Below are 22,329 nucleotides of genomic sequence, written 5' to 3'. Positions count from 1 at the left end.
AGGCAAACACCATCTATCCTATACTTTAACATCCAGAATTAACATGAGTTAAACATGAATTAATAGGCGAATTGTAGTTGAATATAAACTATAAATCACACATTAAATGGTAGATACAACTAAGACAGATTTTACGAATCGGCTCAACAGTCAAGTCAGAGTTTGGTAATCACGCTCAGGCATCAAATCCTTCAAACTCTGTCTTCCTCATGAGAAATTTCAACTGCTCACTTTCTTGGAGCTAGTTTGATCACCAGTTGACAGTAGCACACAACGAACCTGAGAGTTCCACAGGCGTGATCTTCACCACAAATCTGCAGAACCTGATCAGCTCGGTCTGGATGGGGTAGACCAACCAAATTTATCTTCTAGTAACAGAAACAGCTGCAGCCACTATCTTTGCTTATTCTTAGCTTCTGGATCTAGCCTCTGTCTAATTCAGTGTTTTTCAGTCTTCATCAGCTTGCTTGTACTGCACCAGTGGACTCAGCAACTGCTGCTCCCAGTTTAGACTGATCTGTGTCCTTTTATATCTTTTAAACAGGATCAGTTTGGCCAGAACGTTTGGGTTTCCAAACAACAGTTTGTTTTTGTTTCCTTAGAAACTGGGAGGGTCAGTTTTCTTTCAATATTTACCTGTTCTGTTTCCCTTTCTGATTCCCTTTTCAGTTCAGTTTCTGTTTTAGTTAGGGTCTGCTTCAAGAACTACAAGTTAAATTTAAAGACTCAAATTCCCTCACAGTAGGTACACTTACCAGCTACTCTCTGTTTTCTATTTTGTCAACAGCTTGCCATCTATTCTACAACTTGTCCCTGGTTCCACATGCTCTGACCTTAGTAATGAATCTACTATGTGGTAACTTAGGAAGGATTTCTCACTGAGCAGGTGGACGTATGTCCGACCCACTCGAGCGTAAAATGTCGTGCAGTGACGTCGGGCGAGTGTCCCAACGTCATTGCGCACTTGCGCGATATTTCAGTCAGTGGGCGCGCGTGGGAGTCGGCTGCGCGCCCGCTGACAATTAAAAGGCCTATTAAGGCCATTAACAAAATAATTGAATTAAATTTTTTGCTGCCTATCCAACCTTAGGTTAGTGGGCTGGCGAAAAGGCTAAGCGGCCTTTGCATCTTTTGCGAAACCTTGTCCACGGACGGGATGAGGTTATCATCCATCATTAAACAAAAAAAATTCATCCTCATTTCTAACATGTCCCTGCTCATGTAACAGAGTCACATGAGGGGACATGTTTGCTAACATTTTGAAAATCTTTAGTTTTAATTTTCAAAACTCTTCATCTCCCTGAGGCAGCTCTGTGCCTCAGGGAGCTTTTCCAGTGCGCACCCGCGCACATGCACGAAGTTCACGATCCTCTCCAAACAGGCAGCGCTGAGCGCTGAAGCATGTGTTTCACGCTGGGTGGGCCTTAATTGGCCCCAATTGCGGGCGGCGGTCGGCTTCCTGAGCCCTCCTGCCCACCCCCCGAGCCCTCCTGCCCGCCCCTGCCAAACCCACCCAATGAGAAAAAAAACCTGGCCTTAGTGAAGGCCTTTTGAAAATCCAAACATATTGGATGTGCTACGCTATTCGCGTCTACACTTTCTGAACTGATTAGCAGAATTAAATAAGGTTGGTGAAGCTTGGCCTATCCTGTGGGAATCCATTCTGACTATCCTCTGTTATATTTTCTATTTTTAAATGCTTTTCCAATACACCTTTGAGTAAAGATTCCATTATGTTTCCTATCACCTTTGTTAAGCTAACTGGTCCATAGTTCGTTGAATTTGTTCTCTAGTCCTTTTTAAATACAAGTTAAAAATATGTGTCCACCAATTCTCTGGCACCACTCCCTTTTCTAATGAATTTACATATGTATAAGCATATGAAATGCTTCCTCTGCTTTCTCTTCCCTAACTTCTTTTAATATGTACAGATGTAATTCTCCTGGAACGGGTTTTATCCTCTCAAAGTTCAATTTGTTTATCAATTATATCCCCCTTTTTAACTTAAATGTCATTGTATAATTTTTGATTTCTTCTTCTGATAGATCTCTTCTTCTAATGTCATGCCCACCCAGCAAGACTTCCTCCTATATACAAAGACAAAGGGTGGAATCGTCCCAGATTTGCACCAAGTGTGGTAATGGGCATGAGAAAAGTCATTTTACCCACCGTCCGCAATGGTGGGTTCTCACGCAATATCATTCCCTTCCTGCCTCATAAATTATGCAGTCACAGGAAACAGGCCAGATCGCTTGTAGCAGGCCTCCAACTGGCCTGCCCTGCCACTCCCTCGTTGCTTCCTCACGTTGGGCAGCACATTTAAAATGCAGCCACGCCCAGGTTTCTCAATGCTTGCAGCCCAGGACTGCTCGGCTGCAAGCATGGTCCCAAAAGCCAGGAATATTTCAGCCCCCCGATTTAGTGACGCATCCCTCGGACACCTTCTGGATGCCATGTTGGCCCACCGGGAAGTCCTCTACCCCCACTCTGGCTGCAGGAAACCCATCAGTCTCACCACTCTGGCTTGGGAGGCGGTGGCAGAGGTAGTTAGTGCCATTGGTGCACACAAGAGGTTGGCCATCCCGTGATCCTGATTCCAGTGCCGAGAGCACCTTGGATGAGGTCACTGAGGGCAGCACCATTGATGAACGGCCTCATCCGTGCGCCAGGGTAAGTCAGCCATCTCACCAATCTCAACTCACCCATTCACAAGCCCACCACATATTCATTCACTGGCATTTCACTCACTGCCAGCTCAAGGGACATCACCCCACTCTCTCACATACACCCTCACATCTTCACCTCTTCATCTCTGCTGGAGATTGCCTCCTCATCCTGTACATGGCTCCACTCAGAATACATGCATGCCTGGCATCCATCTCATTTGGCCTGGCAGGCGCTTTGCTCACACTCAGTCCGCCTACCTTTATGCAGGACAAGATCATGCACAATCGCCAGGAGAGCTCCCAGACCGAGGGTGGAATGGTGGACATTAAGGCCCCAGTTCCATCTGAGAGGCAAGTGTTGGAGCTGGCCGGAGAGGACGTCCACCATTCCTGAGGCGACGGCGAGGTCGGCAGTGAACACCCATGTGAGGATCCTGTGTGTGTAACGTGGCTGCCAAGCACTAATCTCCACTTTCTCTCCTAGGCACATCTTCCACGTCAGCTTCAGTCAACTGTAACCCTGACCCCAGCGCCGAGAGCACCTCATATGAGGACCCTGAGGGCAGCAGCATTGAAGACCTGTCACGATGCTCACTCACACCCTCCACCAGTGCAGTGACTCACACCTCGGTGGGACCTCGATGTAGAGTAGCCTCAGGATCACAATCTAGTGAGTACAGCACACAATCTGTTCCACAGCAGTTAAATTAATAAAAATTTATTAATTTTGCTTCCAATCTCCACCCCTCCATCATTTTCACATGGTCCATCTCTGACACTTCTCTTCCCTTCCTTGACCTCTCTGTCTCAATTTCTGATGATAGACTGTCCACCAATATCCATTACAAGCCTACCAACTCCCACAGCTACCTCGACTACAGCTCCTCACACCCCGCTTCCTGTAAAGACTCCATCCCATTCTCTCAGTTCCTTCGCCTCCGTTGCATCTGTTCTGATGACGCTACCTTCAAAAACAGCTCCTCTGACATGTCCTCCTTCTTCCTTAACCGAGGTTTTCCATCCACGGTCGTTGACAGGGCCCTCAACCGTGTCCGGCCCATATCCCGCGCATCCTCCCTCACGCCTTCTCCTCCTTCCCAGAAACATGATAGGGTCCCCCTTGTCCTTACTTATCACCCCACCAGCCTCCGCATTCAAAGGATCATCCTCCGCCATTTCCGCCAACTCCAGCATGATGCCACCACCAAACACATCTTCCCTTCACCCCCCCTGACGGCATTCCGTAGGGATCGTTCCCTCCGGGATACCCTGGTCCACTCCTCCATCACCCCCTACTCCTCAACCCCCACCTATGGCACCTCCCCATGCCCACGCAGAAGATGAAACACCTGCCCCTTCACTTCCTCTCTCCTCACCGTCCAAGGGCCCAAACACTCCTTTCAAGTGAAGCAGCATTTCACTTGCATTTCCCCTAACTTAGTCTACTGCATTCGTTGCTCCCAATGCGGTCTCCTCTACATTGGAGAGACCAAACGCAAACTGGGCGACCGTTTTGCAGAACACCTGTGGTCTGTCCGCAAGAAAGACCCAAACCTCCCTGTCGCTTGCCATTTTAACACACCACCCTGTTCTCTTGCCCACATGTCTGTCTTTGGCTTGCTGCATTGTTCCAGTGAAGCCCAACGCAAACTGGAGGAACAGCACCTCATCTTCCGACTAGGCACTTTACAGCCTTCCGGGCTGAATATTGAATTCAACAACTTTAGATCTTAAACTCCCCCTCCCCCCATCCCCACCCCGTTTCTCTCCACCAGCCCCCCCCCCTTTCTTTTTTCAATAATTTATATAGATTCTTCTTTCCCCACCTATTTCCATTATTTTTAAATCTAAAACTAAAACCTTGTTAGTCTTTTCCACCCCACCCCCACTAGAGCTGTACTTTGAGTGTCCTGTCTTCCATTCTTAATTAGCACTTTTCTTAGACAAATATCACCACCTTCAACACCTCTTTGATCCTTTTGTCTGTGACATCTTTTGATTATCTGCTCCTATCACTGCTTGCTTATCTCCACAATCACCACACCCTCAACTTCTCTCTCCCCACCCCCGCCCCCCCCACCTTAAACCAGCTTATATTTCACCCCTCTCCTAACTATGCTTCAGTTCTGCCGAAGGGCCGTGAAGGCTCGAAACGTTAACTGATTTCTTCTCCACCGATGCTGCCAGACCTGCTGAGTTTTTCCAGGTAATTCTGTTTTTGTTGTGGGAGGCAGGAACATCCTTGGTCGCCGGCACTCGGAGGACTGCTGGAGGCAAGTGCAGCATCGGGCAGGTAAAAGGACATTTTACCCACCAGACACAATGGCGGCTTCTCACGCCGTATCATCCCAAACCAGCCGCATTAATTATGCATTCCTTGGAAACATGCCGTTTCCCTGGCAGGCTGGCTCTCATTCGCCTGCCATGCCTTCACTTTGCCACTTCATCACGCTGGGCACCATATGTAAAGTGCAGCCGCGGACAGACCTCTCAGTGCTTCCAGCCCAAACTGCTGCAAAGAAGACATGGCCCTGAAAGGCAAGAAGGCTGCAACCTCGAGGTTCAATGACGCATCTTATGGAGGTATGATGTCCACTACCCCCGCTCTGGCCACAGGACAGGCAGCAATAACACCTATCCAGCATGGGGGGCAGTGGCAGTGGTGGTCAGTGCCAACGCCCTACAAAAGAGGACAGCCACCCATTGCCGCAAGGGGATGAATGATCGCCTCCATTCCACCAGGTTAAAACACTCTTCTCATCACTCTCAACCCATGCACTCACAAACCCATCATACATCCACAGAGATCTCACTCACTGTCAGTTCAAGGGACAGCACCATTCACTGACTCGCACTCACCTTCAGGGACCCCATCCCATCCATGGGATCACTCACCACCCACACTTATCATCTAGCCTGGCAGGTGAACTGCTTCCACTTTCTCCATCTCTATTCATGCAGGACAAGCTGGCACACAACAACAGGGAGAGGGAGCAGACTGATGGAGGAATGCCTGAAATCAAGTTCCTCACGGACTTTGAAAACAGATCCATCCAGCTGGCTGGTGACAATCTGAACCGTTGCTGTGCTGATGGTGAGGTTGGCGGTGCTTCACCAAGTGAGGATCCAGCAGTGCAACATCCATCAGACAACCATACTGTGAGTGATGTGTCCTGTTTCACAGGCCCCTGTCAAACACTAATTATCTCCTCTTGTTTTTGCAGGCACATCTGGGAAGCAGCCGACTGATCCAGGACCTCCAATCAAGTCCCGAGGGAAGCTCAGGAGAGGAATCCGCTGAAACCCTTCCTAAAGTCCCATCACAGCGCTCACCCACACCCTCCACCAGCACAGAGACACATACCTCAGTTGGACCTAGCTTTAGAGTAGCCTCAGGATCACAATCTGGTGAACACATTGTGCTGTCTGATCCGCAGCAGGCGGAGGCAGGGACTTCCCAGGTTTACGGCACTCGGAGGACTTCTGGAGGCCAGAAATTTGCTGAGTCTGAGTCAGATGATGAGCCTCTGGACTCGGTCATGTTACAGTTGCTGGAGCTGCAAAGCAAGCTCGGGAACATCAGGAAGGGATGTCCGCTGAACTCCGCTGATTGCACGGCACAATGGAGGAGTCTGTCTACGTTCAGCCTGAGGTGACAGCACCGGCATTGCAACGCACTGAGGTCAACACTGGCAGGACGGCAGCCGCCATGGAGACCTTGGTCCGGGACGTTGCTCCTGCACTGCTGCGCAGACTGAACCCCATCACCGATGCCATCATCGGCCTCCAACAGTGTGTACACGAGAGAGGTGTGGAACAGCCCAAATACACTGCAGCTACCCTTTCTCCTCAAGGAGTCAGCCAGGGACCCTTAGGCACCCATAGGGAGGAGGATCAGCAGGTGCACACTCTGGGGCCATCCATCCAGGTGACTCTGGAAGTGTCCGGCCCACCTGACTCCCATCTTCTTGTGGTCTCAGCAGCTCCAGCTCCACAGGCCGAGGAGGATGCCACTGCCACACAGCAGGACCCTGAAAGCAGGCTGGAGCAATCCAGGCCTTGGCCCCCCAGAGGATATCAGTCAAGGCCACCACTGAGAGGGCCTAGCAGTCAGCAGGCTGCCTTCTCCTCTGCTGTTGATATCCGGGGAGCACCAAGATGTAGTGTTAGGGTTAGGAAAGTTCAGAAGATGTAACTCTTTTGAGTAAAAACCAAATAAACTAAATTAACAAAATTAGGGATAAATTAAAAGGCAGCCCCTTAAAGGGAAACTGCAGAAACAAAAGACAAAGTTTAAAGGAAACTTACTAACATTAAACCAAAATGTGATCAAAGGGGGTCAATAAAATATCCCAGTCTCTGCAGTGCCCAGTTGCAGAGCCAGGGCACAAGTGTTAATCACTTGTACATAATATCCACTATTGTACATAAACTCCTAAGAATGTCTCCCTGCCTATGGCTCCTTGTTATGATGAGCAGTGCTTGTGTGACTCAGATGTGAAACCTTTCTGTACAACGTAAAGGCAAATTTCATTCCAGGGCCTTTTCCCTGTGCAGTGTGTAACCTTCAGAGCAAAGTGATGGTCCGTCTTCACACTCACTGGACACATTACTGATGCCTGCACCTCGATGGTGCTTGTCATTGCTGCCAGAATGTCGTGGCAGGTGTCACAGAGTTCCATCATTCTCTCTGTGTGCTCTCAGCGCCTTTGAAGTGGGGCTGCCCCCCCCGCCATCTGTGGCTGGTGACAATGTGCTCCTGATGGTGTCAGTGCTCTGCTCTCAGCCAGACAGGAGTCAGATATTCACAGAGGCTATGTAAAAGTCTATGGAGTGTCCTCATTGTGTGTCGCCATCACCCTCCTGGAATCTAACGATTACTAGGACCTGCACTGCGCCTCCAAGACATAAGCCTGAGCACTGAGGGTATGTGCGCTGCTGCCAGCCACAAACAGGAGTCAAATGTTCACAGATGCAAGGTGAGGATGTCAGGACTCACTGCATCTCATCATCACCCTCCACGAATCTTGCTGCTATGAGAGTCTGCCGAGGGCCTCCCGAGGGACTCCCGAGCACACCTGCCTTGTCTGGCTGGTGAGACGGCCTCATCACTGGCACCCTCGCCTTTGAGGACCTCATCACCATCCTCTTCATCACATGAGCTGTACAACTCTTCCATCTCCTACTCTGCCAGACCCTCCCCATGTTGCAGCACCAGGTTGTTTAGCATACAGCAATCTACGATGATGTGCAACACCCTCTGCTGATTGCATTGCAGTGCTCCACCTGGCCTGTCAACGTACAGAACCACATTTTCAAAATTCCTATCGTTTGCTCCACCAACGTCTGGGTCGTAGGTTGAGCCTTGTTATACTGTCGCTCTGCTGCAGTCTGAGGCTGCTGCACGGGTCTCATCAGCCACGTCCTCTGTGGGTAGCCCTTGTCCCGAGGAGCCATCCCTGCAGCCTCTGTGGACCCTGGAAGATTCCAGGGATCTGAGACCTGCTGGGAGTCGTGGATAGTTCCTGGGAATCATGCGCAGACCTGTAGGATGCATTTGTGGTGGTTGCGCACCAGTTGAATATTCAGCGTGCGGAAGCCCTTGCAGCTGACATAGTTGACTGCTGGTTGCCACTCCCCCGCCCCCCCCTCCCCTCCACCCCGGCATGTGCTTGTTTCAGTCTGTGCTGCCTTGCACCTCCCTGGCCCCACCCACACTGGAGCCTTGGCCCGGCACCATTTTGAAAGCCAGCTGGGAGTAAGCAACTTTCCTGTGCTCTCCTGCCAAATGTGCGGCGCCTCTTCCTTGATATCCTACAGGCATTGCTTGCGACTGCCGCGCAAGGTTGTGCGCACTCACCTCTGAGTTCCCCTCGAAGTTCAGGTCACTAGGTGCACACCTTTTAAAGACAGTCATGAAGCACACCGTTCTGAAGTCACTCTGACGTGGGCAGTAAATTTGACATGGGGGGATGATTCCGGCAAGCACGGTTTATAATGAGATGCTAAAATATTTAAATTAGGTTCCCAACGTGCGATAGTGGGAAATGCGTCCCGTCATTGATGGGTGGAGCAGACAATCGCAAACTGGTTTCACAATCGCATGAAAGTAATTTTTGGCCTTCTCACCAACTTGTCATCCCCACCGGCCCGTCATGATGCCCACCGCCAATGGGAATGGACGATTGCTCCCAAAGTAAATATTCAATATTTCTTCCAATTAAGTTCTCTTTTTCAAACGTTTTCGGGTCTTGGGGTGTTTGTCCCAACTGTATTTTATAGAATATTTTTGTTCTGGTGTGTAATCAGCTAAGTTAATGGGTATGACTTTTTGGCCACTTTATGCAGCAAAACAACACAGCAGGTAGTTGTATCATGAATTGCCACACTTCCAATTTTCAGATAGACTTCCATCTAGACATGGGTGCTCCCATCAGAAACAGGCAGAAGGCTCCTTCGTACATACAAATCCAATCAGATCACAAAGTTGGATGTAATTTTCTCCCTTCCCCACAATGCTTTTTCTGGCCCCTGGAATTTCGTTACGCATTGAATTCTAATTGTAAGATAATGAAGCTCTACAAAATAGCATAATATGATTGACAATCACCTAAAGACTCACATGCAAATTATTATGTTTAATAGTTAAATATTAACATTGTTAAAGAGCTGGTGGGTTTTTAGAAAAAGCTGGAACATCTGGTTTATATACAGCTGTAGGTAACGCACAACAGATTGCACCACTTTACAGTTTGCAGCTGACTGCCTTCTAGAAGAAAACAAAGTTAGACAGCAATTATCTAGGGACAGTACAATGTGCATGTCATTGATGATGTGGGCAAACACTGATAGTATTTACAATAGCGTTAACCCAGACATTTTGACTGCAAAATGTGTAGGGGGTTTACACATCTTATTGCTGTTCACCTCCATCTTATCACATCAACTCAAGATAGAAATATATTTCCAAAAGTATTTAGCCCAATCTTGAAATAGCAGTGCAATCTTATTTGTAATAGTTATTATTATGGTTTTCAATGCATAATGTGACAGATATAAATGCTCAAATAAACTGAGGGTTAAAAGGTCCACCACACCAGTGTTGGCACCCGGAAATGGACAAGTCACAATTTCCCGGTGTGTAGTCCTGGCATGCACCCTGCACGAATGGGCGCTGTGAAATGTTTGCTCCGATAGTATACATAGAGAACACCCTGAGCAAGAATCTCTTGGCAGCAGTAACCAGGAGGTGTGCAGCTATTTGTAGTGACTGGAGGCTCAGCAAAATGGTAGTAATGATAACAATACCAAAGCTGTTCAGACATAATCCTGACCCCAATGGGAAAACAGTGTGCCAACTTTGTGTCCCTGCCGGGTCTCTGCAACTCAGCAAGTCCCACTCCCCTGCCCTTTCCCTGTAGCCCAGTAAAAAAAAATTATTTTCAAATAATTATCCAATTCCCTTTTGAAAGCTATGATCTGGCTCCACCACACTCTCACACGATGACTCCCAGATCCTAACCACTTGGCGCATTAAAAAAACCGTTCCTCATAACATCTTTAGTTCTTTTGCCATTCACCTTAAATCAGTGTCCTCTGATTCTCAACACTTTCACAAATGAGAACAGCTTCTGCATAGTTACTCTGTCCAGACCCCTTATGATTTATCAAATCTTCTCTTGACCTTCTCTTCTGCAAGGACAACAGCTCTAGCTCCCCCAATCTATCCATGCAATTGAAGTTCCTTATCCCTGGAACTTTTTTGGTGAAACTTTTCTGTACCCTCTTTGATGCCTTCACATCCTTCTAAAAGTGTGGTGCCCAGAATTGGTCACAATATTCCAGTTGAGGCCAAGCCAGTGTTATATAAACGTTCACCATAACTTCCTTGCTTTTGCACTCCACGTCTCTATTTATAAAGCCTAGGATCCTGTATGTTTTTTAAACACTTTCTCAACCTGCCCTGTCACATTCAGTGCTTGGAGCATGTATACCCCCAGGTTCTTCTGTCCTCCTACATCTTATTTAGAATTGTATCCTTTACCTTATATTGCCTCACCTCATTCTACATAGCGCTTCACACTTTTCTACATTAAATTTCATATGCCAAGTCTTCGCCCATTCCATCTATGTCCTCTTGAAGTCTATCATTTTCCTCCTCAGAGTTCACAGTGCTTCTAAGTTTTGTGTCATCTGAATTTTTTGAAATTGTGCCCTGCAGTGACTTAAGTTTAGATCATATATATAAGACCATAAGACGTAGGAGCAGAAGTAGGCCATTCAGCCCATTGAGTCTGCTCCGTCATCCAATGAGATCATGGCTGATCTGATAATCCTCAACTCCACTTTTCTGCCTTTTCCCCATAACCCTTGATTCCCTTACTGATTAAAAATCTGTCTATCTCAGCCTTGAATATATTTAATGGCCCAGTGTCTATAGCCCTATGTGGTAAAGAATTCCACAAACCAACTACCCTCTGCGAGAAGAAATTCCTCCTCATCTCTGTTTTAAATGGACCACACCTTACTCTGAGATATGCTCTCTGGTCCTAGACTCTCCCAAAAAGGGAAACAACTCTCAGCATCTACCCTGTCAAGCCCCCTAAGAATCTTATATGTTTCAATAAGGTCGCCTCACATTCTTCTATACTCCAATGAGTACAGGCCCAACCTACTCAACCTCTTCTCATAAGAAAATCCCTCCATACCTGGGATCAACCTAGTGAACCTTCTCTGGACTGCCTCCAATGCCAGTGTATCTTTCCATAGATAAGGGGACCAAAACTGTTCACAGTGTTCTAGGTGTGGTCTAATTAATGCCTTGTATAGTTTTAGCAAGGCTTCTCTATTTTATACTCCATTCCCTTTGAAATAAAGATTAAGAGAAGCACTAACCCTAATAACTGATCCCTTGGGAACCCCACTATATACTTCCCCTGGTCCGAAAAGCAACTGTTCACCACTACTCTCATTTCTGTCAGTCAGCCAATTTTGTATCCATATTGCTACTGTCCCTTTTATTCCATGGTCATTAATTTTGCTAACAAACCTGTTATGCAGCACTTTATCAAATGTCTTTTGCAAGCTCATGTACGCCACATCAACTACATTACCTTCATCGACTCTCTTTGCGATCTCATCAATAAACTCAATAAAGTTGGATAAACATGATTTGCCCTTAACAAGATTGTGCTGGCTTTCCTTAATTAATCCATATTTGTCCAAGTGACTGTTAATTTTGTCCCAGATTATCGTTTCTCAAAGCTTTCCCACCATCAAGGTTAAACTGTCTGGCCTGTAGTTTGTAGGATTATCCTTACACCATTTTTTGAATAAAGGTGTAAGGTTTGCAGCTCTTCTGTCCTCTGGCACCACCCCTTTAGCTAAGGGGGAATGTAAGATTATGACCAGTGCCTCCAAAATTTCCGCTGTTACATCCCTCAGTATCCTTGGATGCATCTGACCCAGTCTTGATTATTAACTTTAAGTGCAGCCAAACTTTTATCACTTTTTAGCCCATACAATGTCTCAACTATCTTCACTTTCACCATGACTTTAACAATATCTTCTTTCTTGGCAAAGACAGATGAAAAGTACTCATTTAGTACCTCAGTTATGCCCATTGTCTCCATGCATAAATCCCCTTAATCGGCCTCACTCCTTTTTTCACAGCCCCTTTACTATTTATATGCCTATAGAAGACTTTTGGATTCCCTTCTATTATAGCTGCCATTCTCTTCTCGTACTGCCTCTTTGCTTCTCTTATTTTTTCACTTCCCCTCTGAACTTCCTAAATTCAAGCTGGTTCCCAGTTGTATTGTCAACCTGACATCTGTCATTTTTCCCCTTTCCCTACTTCATCTTACTCCCTATGCCTTTCATTGTCCAGGGAGTTCTGGATTTATTTGTCCTATCCTGGAAACCCTCTCTAACAGCATTGTTGGTTACCTACACCACAGGGACTGCAGCGGTTCAAGAAGGCAGTTCACCACCACCTTCTCAAGGGCAATTAGGGATGGTCAATAAATGCTGGCCTAGCCAGTGACACCCACATCCCGTAAATGAATTTTTAAAAATGGAGGTGAATATTGCTTAGTGGGGGGTGGTGGTGGGGGGGTGCATGTGTGAACAAAGCTGGGGGGTGGTGAATATTGTTGGCGGGGCAGGATGAACATTGGCTGGGCAGGAAGTGGACATTGCTGAGGGTGATGAACATTGTTGGGAGGGAGGAGAACATTGCTGGGAGTGGAGATGTACATTGCTGGTGTTTGGTGAACATTACCAGGAAGAAAGCGACGGGTTGGAACATTGCCGGGGAGAGGAGGTGAACATTACCAGCAGGAGGATGGGGATAAATGCAGCACCAACAACATTCAAGAAGCTTGGCACCACCCATGATAAAGCAGCCCACTTGTTTGGCACCCCATCCACCACCTTCAACATTCATTCTCTCCACCACCGATGCACAGTTGCAGCAGTGTGTACCGTCTACAAGGTGCACTGCAGCAACTCAACAAGGCTCCTTAGACAGCACCTTCCAAAGCTGAAACACTACCATCTAGAAGGATAAGGGCAGCCCATACATGAGAATACCACCAACTGCAAATTTCCCTCCAAGCCACCAAGCTAACTTGGAACTATATTGTCATTGTTGCTGGGTCAAAATCATGGAACAGCACTGTGGGTGTACCTACACCACATGGACTGCAGCGATTCAAGAAGGGGGTTCATCTTCTGAAGGGCATTAGGAACATGCAGTAAATGCTGGCCTAGCCAGTGATGCCTGCATACTGTGAAAGAATACATTTTTAAAAAGGTTTCTGCTGATGCCCTGGCTAGCAGATACACCTGAGGCCAAAGACTGATGAGCTGCATCAAAACACCTCTTTGACTTCAGCAGCTCACATGCTAATTGAGTCCAAGCCCCCAAAACCTGCATCTGCCTTTTCCCTGTTGGGCTTTTTGGTGAATACAGGTTGTCTTAAAGTCAATAATTGACCCCAAAGCTATAGTTCCAATTGTGGAAGCAATGTTGATCAGGTTACCAGGAAAGTCAGCTGCCTTTCTTTCAAGAATGTAATGAAATCTTTTGCATTCACATGAACCGGCAAATCTGGATTTAACATCTCATAGACAGCAATACTCATTGGGAGGGAATGGGGTGTGGGGAGTGTCATGGCAGCCACAAAACCCGGGAATATAGGTAACACAGGTGTCCTGATGAATGAAACGGCATTTATATACCTTGGCCAGAATTTTCCCATTGGCGTGCGGGGGTGGGCCCTGCATGTCGACGCGTAAAATGACGTGCGGTGGCATTGGGTGAGTGTCCCGACATCACTGCGTGCCATTGCGATATTTAGGTGGGCGGGCTCACGATGTTCTCTGATGCGTGCCCGCCATTAATTAATTATCAAGTTAAGGCCCTTGAAATTGCCTGTAATTTTTCGGGGCCCATGTGATCTTCAGGACGTCGCATGGGCACAACGGGCAGGTGGGTCAGAGACATTTGTATAAATCTCACCCATGGGTGGGATAAGAGGGGTGATTGAGGTCGCGAATGTGATCTTTCAGGTATTTAAGTGTGATAGTTATTGCTACTTGCCTGTGTGAGCAGGAATACTTCTAAACTCATACCAGCTGCTTGGACAGGTGTAAAAGCCTTCAGGTCAGGACTCTAGAGTAAAGATCATTTTTGGGGTCAGCAGCTTTCAAGAAGCCTTCCTGAGGAGGAAGGGAGGACCAGAACGGGGAGGAGGCCAGGAGTCCACATTCAGCCTCCAGGTGCCGGAGCTCTTCAGCACTTCGGCTTGATGGATGGTTGCTGGGTGACAAGGACTATCCCCTCAGAAGGTGGCTCATGACGCCTCTCCGCCATCCAAGAGCAGAGGTTGAGCAGCGGTACAATAGGAGCCAGGCCTCCACAAGGGCTGTGGTGGAGAGAAACATCGGTCTTCTCAAGATGCGCTTCTGATGCCTGGACTACTCAGCGGGCGCACTCCAGTAACCCCCAGATTGTATGTCGCTGATAGTGGTTGCATGCTGTGCTCTCCACAATCTGGCACTGGAAAGGGCGACACAGTGGACGAGGAAGACGTAGATGCAGTTTCTCTGGATGCACATGATGAGTCCAGCAGTGAGTCTGAGGATGAGCACGCACAGGAGAACGCTGAGGGGGTTGACACTGACCTGGGCATACCCCAGGGAGGCAGGTACACCTGGGAGGCTTTAATCCAAAGAACCTTTGGCTAGCCCAACACAGATGGACCTTTAACACATGCCAGGGCTGCAGGTTCCATACTTGATACCTGAGTGCTAAATCAGCCTCAATAATAACATTAAATAAGGCCCTTATCAATAAAACTCAATGTCAAACAACTCACTCATAACTTCATGGATTCTCATCCACTTGCAGAAATAAGGAATCACCCTGAGACATGGCAACATATCAAAATTTATTGCGAGAACAAATGTAACTTCATAAACCACACATCACACCAAGTCTTCAACTATGGGCCAGCTTAAAAGCACCAGTGAGAAACCCGTGGTGTGCCTAAGGCGCCTTAAAGTTACGCTTATGGGTGCTACGGCCAGGCCCTGTCCACTCACTGGCACTGGCATCTGAGACAGCCTGCTCACTGTGCTGTCGTGTTGGCCTCAATGACTTTGATGAATGTCTTCTGGCTCCTGGTAGCTTTTGATGGCTTCTTCCCAGTCGCCACAGCCTCATCTTATGCCACGGTCATTGGCAGAGGGGCAGAGGAGCTGCTGCCCTCATCTGGAGTGCCCTGAGAGGAGCCCACAGAGACAACAGGCAGCTGCTGTGCCAACGTGAGGTCGCTTCGGACTTCCCTGCTCATTGTAGATGGATGGGCACCAAGCTGGGATACTTGGTGCCCAAACCATCTCCCACACGGGCACTGACCAGCTGAGGTCATTGCCACTGTGAGAGCTTGCTGGTCCGAGTGCAATCCCAGGAGGCCCTGATTGTTCTCCTGGAGGAGCTTCTCCATGAAAGTTGCCACCCACCCCTGCAGGAAGCATGGCACTTGGTCACGAGGCTCATTGCATCGGTGATGCTCCGCATGTACTCCTCAAGCACGGGCACCATGCCACACATAGCCACATATATCTCCGCCAGATCATCCCGCATACCCTGCTGCACTTCCAGCGTTTGCTGCCTCGCAGATGACTCCAGAGACACATCATCAGCCACCGACCGAGCTTGTACCTGGTCCACAGAAGTCCTCCGACTGCCGGTGTCCTGGGCACGCTCTGTCTCTGCCCTCACCTCAAGCGAGTGTGAAGTGCCCTCACTGTTGTGCCCTGGGACACTAGCCGATGATCTAATTCCCATCGAGGTGCTAGTATCTGCGCTGGTGCCTGTCTGGCAGAGATGGTGTGACGCTGGTGAGTGGATTTCCTCTGGGCCTTCAGGGGTGAGAGGTGGGCCCTCTGCCTCCTCCTCCCGGCCCTGCTCCAGTGATGCTGAAAGGAAGAACAAGGATGTTTGATTAGTTACAGTGCAGACAATGTCAATTTATATCCCTGGCCCCTGGATCATTATGCGCTCATCCTTCCATAATCAATGGTCAACCCATGTTGCTAACTTCAATCACTGAGCATTCAGCAGTGCCATGGCTTTTGGGACACACATGGTGACCTGAGTGCTCGACAAACATACCTCCCCGTGGCACCCCAGCCTCACCGCCTCTGGTGGACCTGGGGGCATGGGGCGTCTCCAGATCCATGGCCTGCTGCTCAAAAGATGTCAGGATTGCCAAATGGGCCTGGCCTCCAGCAGTCCGCATCCGCTCAACAGAATTGTGTGCAGTCTCCTCCTGAAAAGAAGGGCATTGATTAGTCCAGAATTTCCATCGCATCCCTGCCAACCCAGCCAGAGTGGGACATTGCTGGACTCCAGTTCTTTGTTACCTCGCAGCTGCTGCACACTCACCCAAAGAAGCCAGGGTTGAGCACCCCTCCCCCTTGCCCAAATGCTGCTTGCTTCACATGTGGCACCACAAGGTATAACTTCGCTAAGCAAGGAGGCACTAGCAAAGGCCAGTAGATGGATTGGTGCCCCACCATTTGGAAACTCCCCTGCCAGCATGTTAGCACCCTGACTTTGACATGCTTCCCAGTTCCAGCACTCTGCCTAGGTGCAAATCCTTGACTTTCACCCCCATTCTATACCCTGGCTGTCAGTGTCACACATGCTGCGGGTGCAGAACACATCCTAGCTCAACCCTCTCAGGGTGAACTGGACATGGGCAATATCTGCTGGCCTACCTAGCGAGGGATACATGCCATGAGGGATTCAATGACGTTACTGTACTCAGAGTAGCCGGGGGGGAGCGGGGAGGTTTTGAGGCTGGGGGGATAAGGTGACGGCTGCATTAAGTGACCTCAGCCAACATGATACTCACCCTTCCCGAGCGCAGGAGGTCGTTGAATCTTTTGCGGCACTGGACCCATGTGCGCCGCACCACATCATGGGAGCAAACACTCTCAGCCACCTCCTCCCACACACGTTTGGTCAGGTGGGGAGGCCTCTGCCTCCCATCCTTCAGAAGCAAGACCTCCCACCGCACTGCCACCTCCTCCAGGAAGGCAGCTAGGCACTCATTGGAGAAACGAGGGGCACACTGTCCCGCTGGCCTATCCTCCGGCCTGGCCTGCCCAATTGGCCTACCCTCTGGACTTGCGTGATGCACAGTAGCCCCCTGCTGAGCCCTTCTGCCAGCCATTGTGAGCAGCCTTGCAAAGGCTGCCAGGCCTTCATTTAAACAGGCCGCCGTGTTGCCATTGGACCTGGTGGTCTGTGCACGCCTGCTGCCGCCCGCCCACTCCCGCTATCCTCGGGAGTCATGAAATACGCTGGGTGGGCCTTAATTGGCCTGCCCATGTAAAATGGCAGCGCAGACCAAATCGCGGGCGGCAATTGGGTCCACGCCCGCCTGCACCCGCCCGCCCAACATGGGGAAAATTCTCCCCCTTGTTTCCATTTCAGGCTGACAGTCAGGAATCCCTGCAAAGCCACCCTACCTTAACCTCCTTACGTTGTTCAATCCCCTGCAATGTTCCAGCACCCTCGATGTTCGATTCCCCTGATGATTGATAACTCACGATATTTGACATGCTGCGATGTTTGATCTCACTCAATCTACCATCCCTCAAGGTGTTCAATCTCCACAATGTTTGATCTCTTGAGATGTATGGTTACTCGTGATGTCCAATTTCTCATGATGGTCAAACTCTCTTGATGTTTGATCTATTGCGATATCAATCTCTCGTGACCTTCAATCTCAGGAAACGACTGACCTGCTGCAATGCTTGATCTCTCACGATGTTTAATCTTTCACGATGTTTGCTCTACTGTAATATTTGATCCTTCGTAATGGTTGGTCCCTCAAGATGCTCGATCTCCCATGATATTTGCTCTTCCTTAATGTTCGATCTCCCACCAAGTTCACTCTCCCTGGACGTTCAATCGCTTTTGATGGTTCAATCCTTCCTGAGGGTTCGATCTTCCACAATGTCTAATTCCCCTCTCCACCACGATGTCCAATCCCCTTTCCCCATGAAGCCTGATTCCTCTCTACCATCATGGCTGATCTCCCCTATATCTGCATTAAATTTGGCAGGACCTTCAGGAAACCGTTACTTCTGGGTCTCCCATCCACAATTCCTCCCCCGTCTACACCTCCTCCTCCTCTGTGCCCCTCCATCCCTGCTCCCTTCCCTGCTCGGAGTTAATATCGTAAACTCTGTTTCTCTCCCACAGATGCTGCCTGACCGACTGGGTGTCTCCAGAATTTTCAGTTTTTCTTTCTGATTCCCAGTATCTGCTGTGATTTGATTTTGTTCCACAGGGACAAGACCACTGCTACCGCATCCTGGCAACAAAATGTTTCTTCCCTTTCAAGTCCTTAAATGTCTTAAATTTGTCATTTATATTCGATTGAGGAGGGAGAGAAAATCCTGTTTAGATTGCCAAGGTCTTGAGTTGACATTTAGGTTGGATTTGGTTTCTGCAAAGATCCAAACCCAATATGAAGGCTTACAAAGGTCAATATTTGTGGCCTGACAGAACTGAGTAGGCAGCTTGAGTCAACACATTGCCACTCAAGTTAATGTGTTGTCTCAGATTTAGGCCACACTTTCTGCTGGTCTATTCTGACCTCGTTGACAAAATTCACCCCAGAGCAATTATGTAACTACAGAAAAAGAGAGATCATCCACTCAGTATGCAGACTTTCCACAACAGCATACCAAGATGACAGTTAGGGAATGCTGCCAGATCACAATCTTGAAACTGGGTCGCAACAGCTCCCAGGCAGAGTCTATTCAATTTTCATCCTAAAGCCAGTCATTATGCCTAAAGAATTTGCACGTCCCTCCCCCACAAAACACATTTGAAAGTGTGTGAAATGTTTGGATTTGTCCACCCTGCTGGTTGAAAACTACACTTATCATTAGAGGGCTATTGGGAAAGGATAAGGTAGCGGGACAAATTATATAGCTCTTTCAAAGAGTGAGCACAGGTCCGATGGGCTGAATGGCCTCCTTCTGTGCTGTAATATTCTATGATTCATTATGAGTTCCAAATCATGAATGGAAAAATTAGGCAAGTTAAGGCTAACAAATGATTTCTGAAAATTCTGGGTCACATTATTGCAGTGTGCACTAAATTATAGTGTACAAAACTGTCATACAATGCAACAAGGCAAACAGCATATTCTAAGTTCTGAGGTATACTGCAGTCATTGATTAGGAGTAGAATCATATTAATTCAAATAAAGTTTTATTCTGGAATAGGCATCTCCTATTTCACTTCACTTCACACAGCTATTTAGCTGCAACTATTTTCATAAATCTTTTATATGCTTAGCTGTCCAACTTTTATACAGAAATGTAGTTTTTCCAATAGTTACATCCAATTAACAGGTCTTAAGTGGACATAACTGCTTGGAAGAACAGGTTGTGATTCATTCTACCTGATTTCTGCCATTTAGTGTCCCAAGCAATTTTCTGGGTGGGTTCTGTACTGATGATAGAAGCACCCGCCAAGATGTTGTTAATTATTTTGTTAACTTCATAATTTCCCGAAGTTTAGTGCTCAGTTATCTACTCAATCATATAAAGTCAATGCTTATAGAAGTTCATTTGAAGACGCCCATGGTAATTATATTTTGAGGCTATTTCCAAAGCTTTTTTTCTTCTTTTTTTCCCTATTTTCAGTTATTTGATATCCTGGCACTGCCATTTGTGGCCCAACAAGAGCCCCTTTTTGGGGGATGGGAGGTTGCTTAGTCGATTAGGGTGTGCCAGAAGCACACTTCATCCATTCTCCAGTGCTTCACATCTACCTGTCAGAGTGAGCAAACAGCCAAAGGCACTACTTTGCCTTCTGGTGCAAGGACACTTATGGCTCACATATAACCTTTATCCCCTACTTTCATCCTCAGCTCCACCGATTTTGTGCCCCCCAGTGATTTTACTTTAAGAGCCTCATCCTTGCTCTCATATTCTTCCATAACTTCGCTCCATTTTACCTCAGTACCATACACTTCTCCAACATTGGCCCACTCCTAGTTCCCCACAGCACCTCCACTTAATCACCTACCAACCTGCCTTCAAAATCCTTCTTTAACTTCTTTCTTTTTCTCATCCCTCGCTTTCTTACTGCATAGTCTTTGTCCACTGCCCTGTAAAATGATTTGTGATCGTCTGGGACATGAGGGGCGGTTGAGAAATGCACTCATGAGGGCAAAAGGAACGAAAGGCATGAGAATTTCAACACAGCTGCCAAAGATCTGCTGAATATTTAAATCTGCCAGGTGCATTTCTGATGAACGTTGTGGTTTTTTTAACCGTACATGTGAGTAGAAACACTTGTTGCAACATTTTTGCCATGGGGAGCAAAACCTGATAGAATAAATTCCATCCTAAAACAAGAGCATTTCATTTGGCTGGAACATTGAAACAAATTCCCTAAGAAAAAGGAAAAGAAATCAGAAAAATCTATTAAGCTGTTTCACTTGACCTCTTGTTCCAGAGGTTCATAAGTATAGAAGTTACAAAAGCTGTTTGTGGAAACAGAAGAATTGTAGAGGTGTCTGAATCCATGCATGTATGGCTTAATAATCGTAATCCTATGTGAATTGTCATGAGGATTTGAAATTCATATGGTTACGGTTTGTTGATGATGATGTTCAGAATGATGTATGAAGATAGTGGCCATGAGGGAAAATGGGAGGAAGTTTGGAAATAAAAGATACATAAATCTATATTTGTTTACCTTTGTTGTTGATTGAAAAGTCACTAAAAGTGAAACTGAATTATTTATTTTATATGCCATTATGTTACTAACAATATGTTAACTTGATTTTTTGTATTCCCCTGCAGTGAACAGATGGCCCCTTTTACTTGAGCTTCCATATCAAATGCAGTTCCTGCCTGATGCCAAGCTTCCTGCCGTTCTATAGTCTCCATTCTAATTATTTATGTTGGTGAAACACAGCAGGACTTGTTATCAGTTGGATGGTGTCTTAATAAAGGAAGACACGTCAACATATTGACATCGTGTTCAAGGGGAAATTTTACCACATATAAAACTGTTGAGAGGGTATTCGAACAGCTCAGGCCTTGTGCCAGCACAAGAATTTTGACCTCCTTGTGCTCCTTTACCAAGTTCACTCAGAGCTCTGATGTTCATGTTTGTGTAACGATAATTAGAAAGAACTTATTAAAAATTCAAATAAGCTGGAATACATTAACATTGACGTAGCATCTGATGATTTTCAGTAGAAAATGACAAAGGACAAAGAGGTGGACTGCGTGGAGAGAACAGCCATCTGACTGGAAGCAAGTTAAACTAAGGATTTGGCTATAATCAGATCATGGGAGTGATTTTCTTCTCATCAACCAAAGGTTTGGCAATCACACGACAGGCGACCTTCAGGAGTAAAGGGACCTTAACCTCAAGTCACACAATGCCTTCTGATCGTTACCAGCTGAGGTGCTCATAGCCACCCTCCAAACAATTATTGCAGTCTCTGCAGAAACAGAAACTTAATGCTTCCTGCACAAATTTTAACATACCAGTGAAGTGTTTCATGATGAACATTTTGCAATCATTATAGTTCTATTTTCAAAACAATTTCTTTGGGAGCAAGGGCAATCAGCCACATATTGATACCAACTGGTTAGCACGAAAAAAGGTGCATAATCCCGGTCTGTCTGTGGTATTTTCCAAATTGGAAAAGAAGAAATGAAATAGCCAAAATTCTAAAGTACACAAAGGTTTTGTGTTTTGTTACAAAACAATTCAGTTCAAATTGTTGAATTGTAAAAATGTGGAAGTCCTCAGTTCATGCATTGATGTATCAGGTCAAATCTCAACAAGGCTACTACATGATAACCACACTTGTTTCCTAAGCAGCGCAGGTTAAAATATCATTTATAAAGATCATTGTACATGCAAGAAGTTCCTGTTTGCTGTCTCTCTAACTTTTTAAAATATTCTTTCATAGGATGTGGGCATTGCAGGCTAGGTTAGCAATTATTGCCCATTCCTTACTGCCGCTGAGAAAGTGGTGGTGAGCCACTTTCTTGAACTGCTGCGGTCCATGTGGTGTAAGTACACTCACAGTATGTT

This window comes from Cetorhinus maximus, chromosome 1, assembly GCF_964194155.1.
Source record: "Cetorhinus maximus chromosome 1, sCetMax3.hap1.1, whole genome shotgun sequence".
NCBI classification, from domain to species: domain Eukaryota; kingdom Metazoa; phylum Chordata; class Chondrichthyes; order Lamniformes; family Cetorhinidae; genus Cetorhinus; species Cetorhinus maximus.
The sequence above is the reverse complement of the archived record's forward strand: the minus strand, read 5'-3'. Positions refer to the sequence as shown.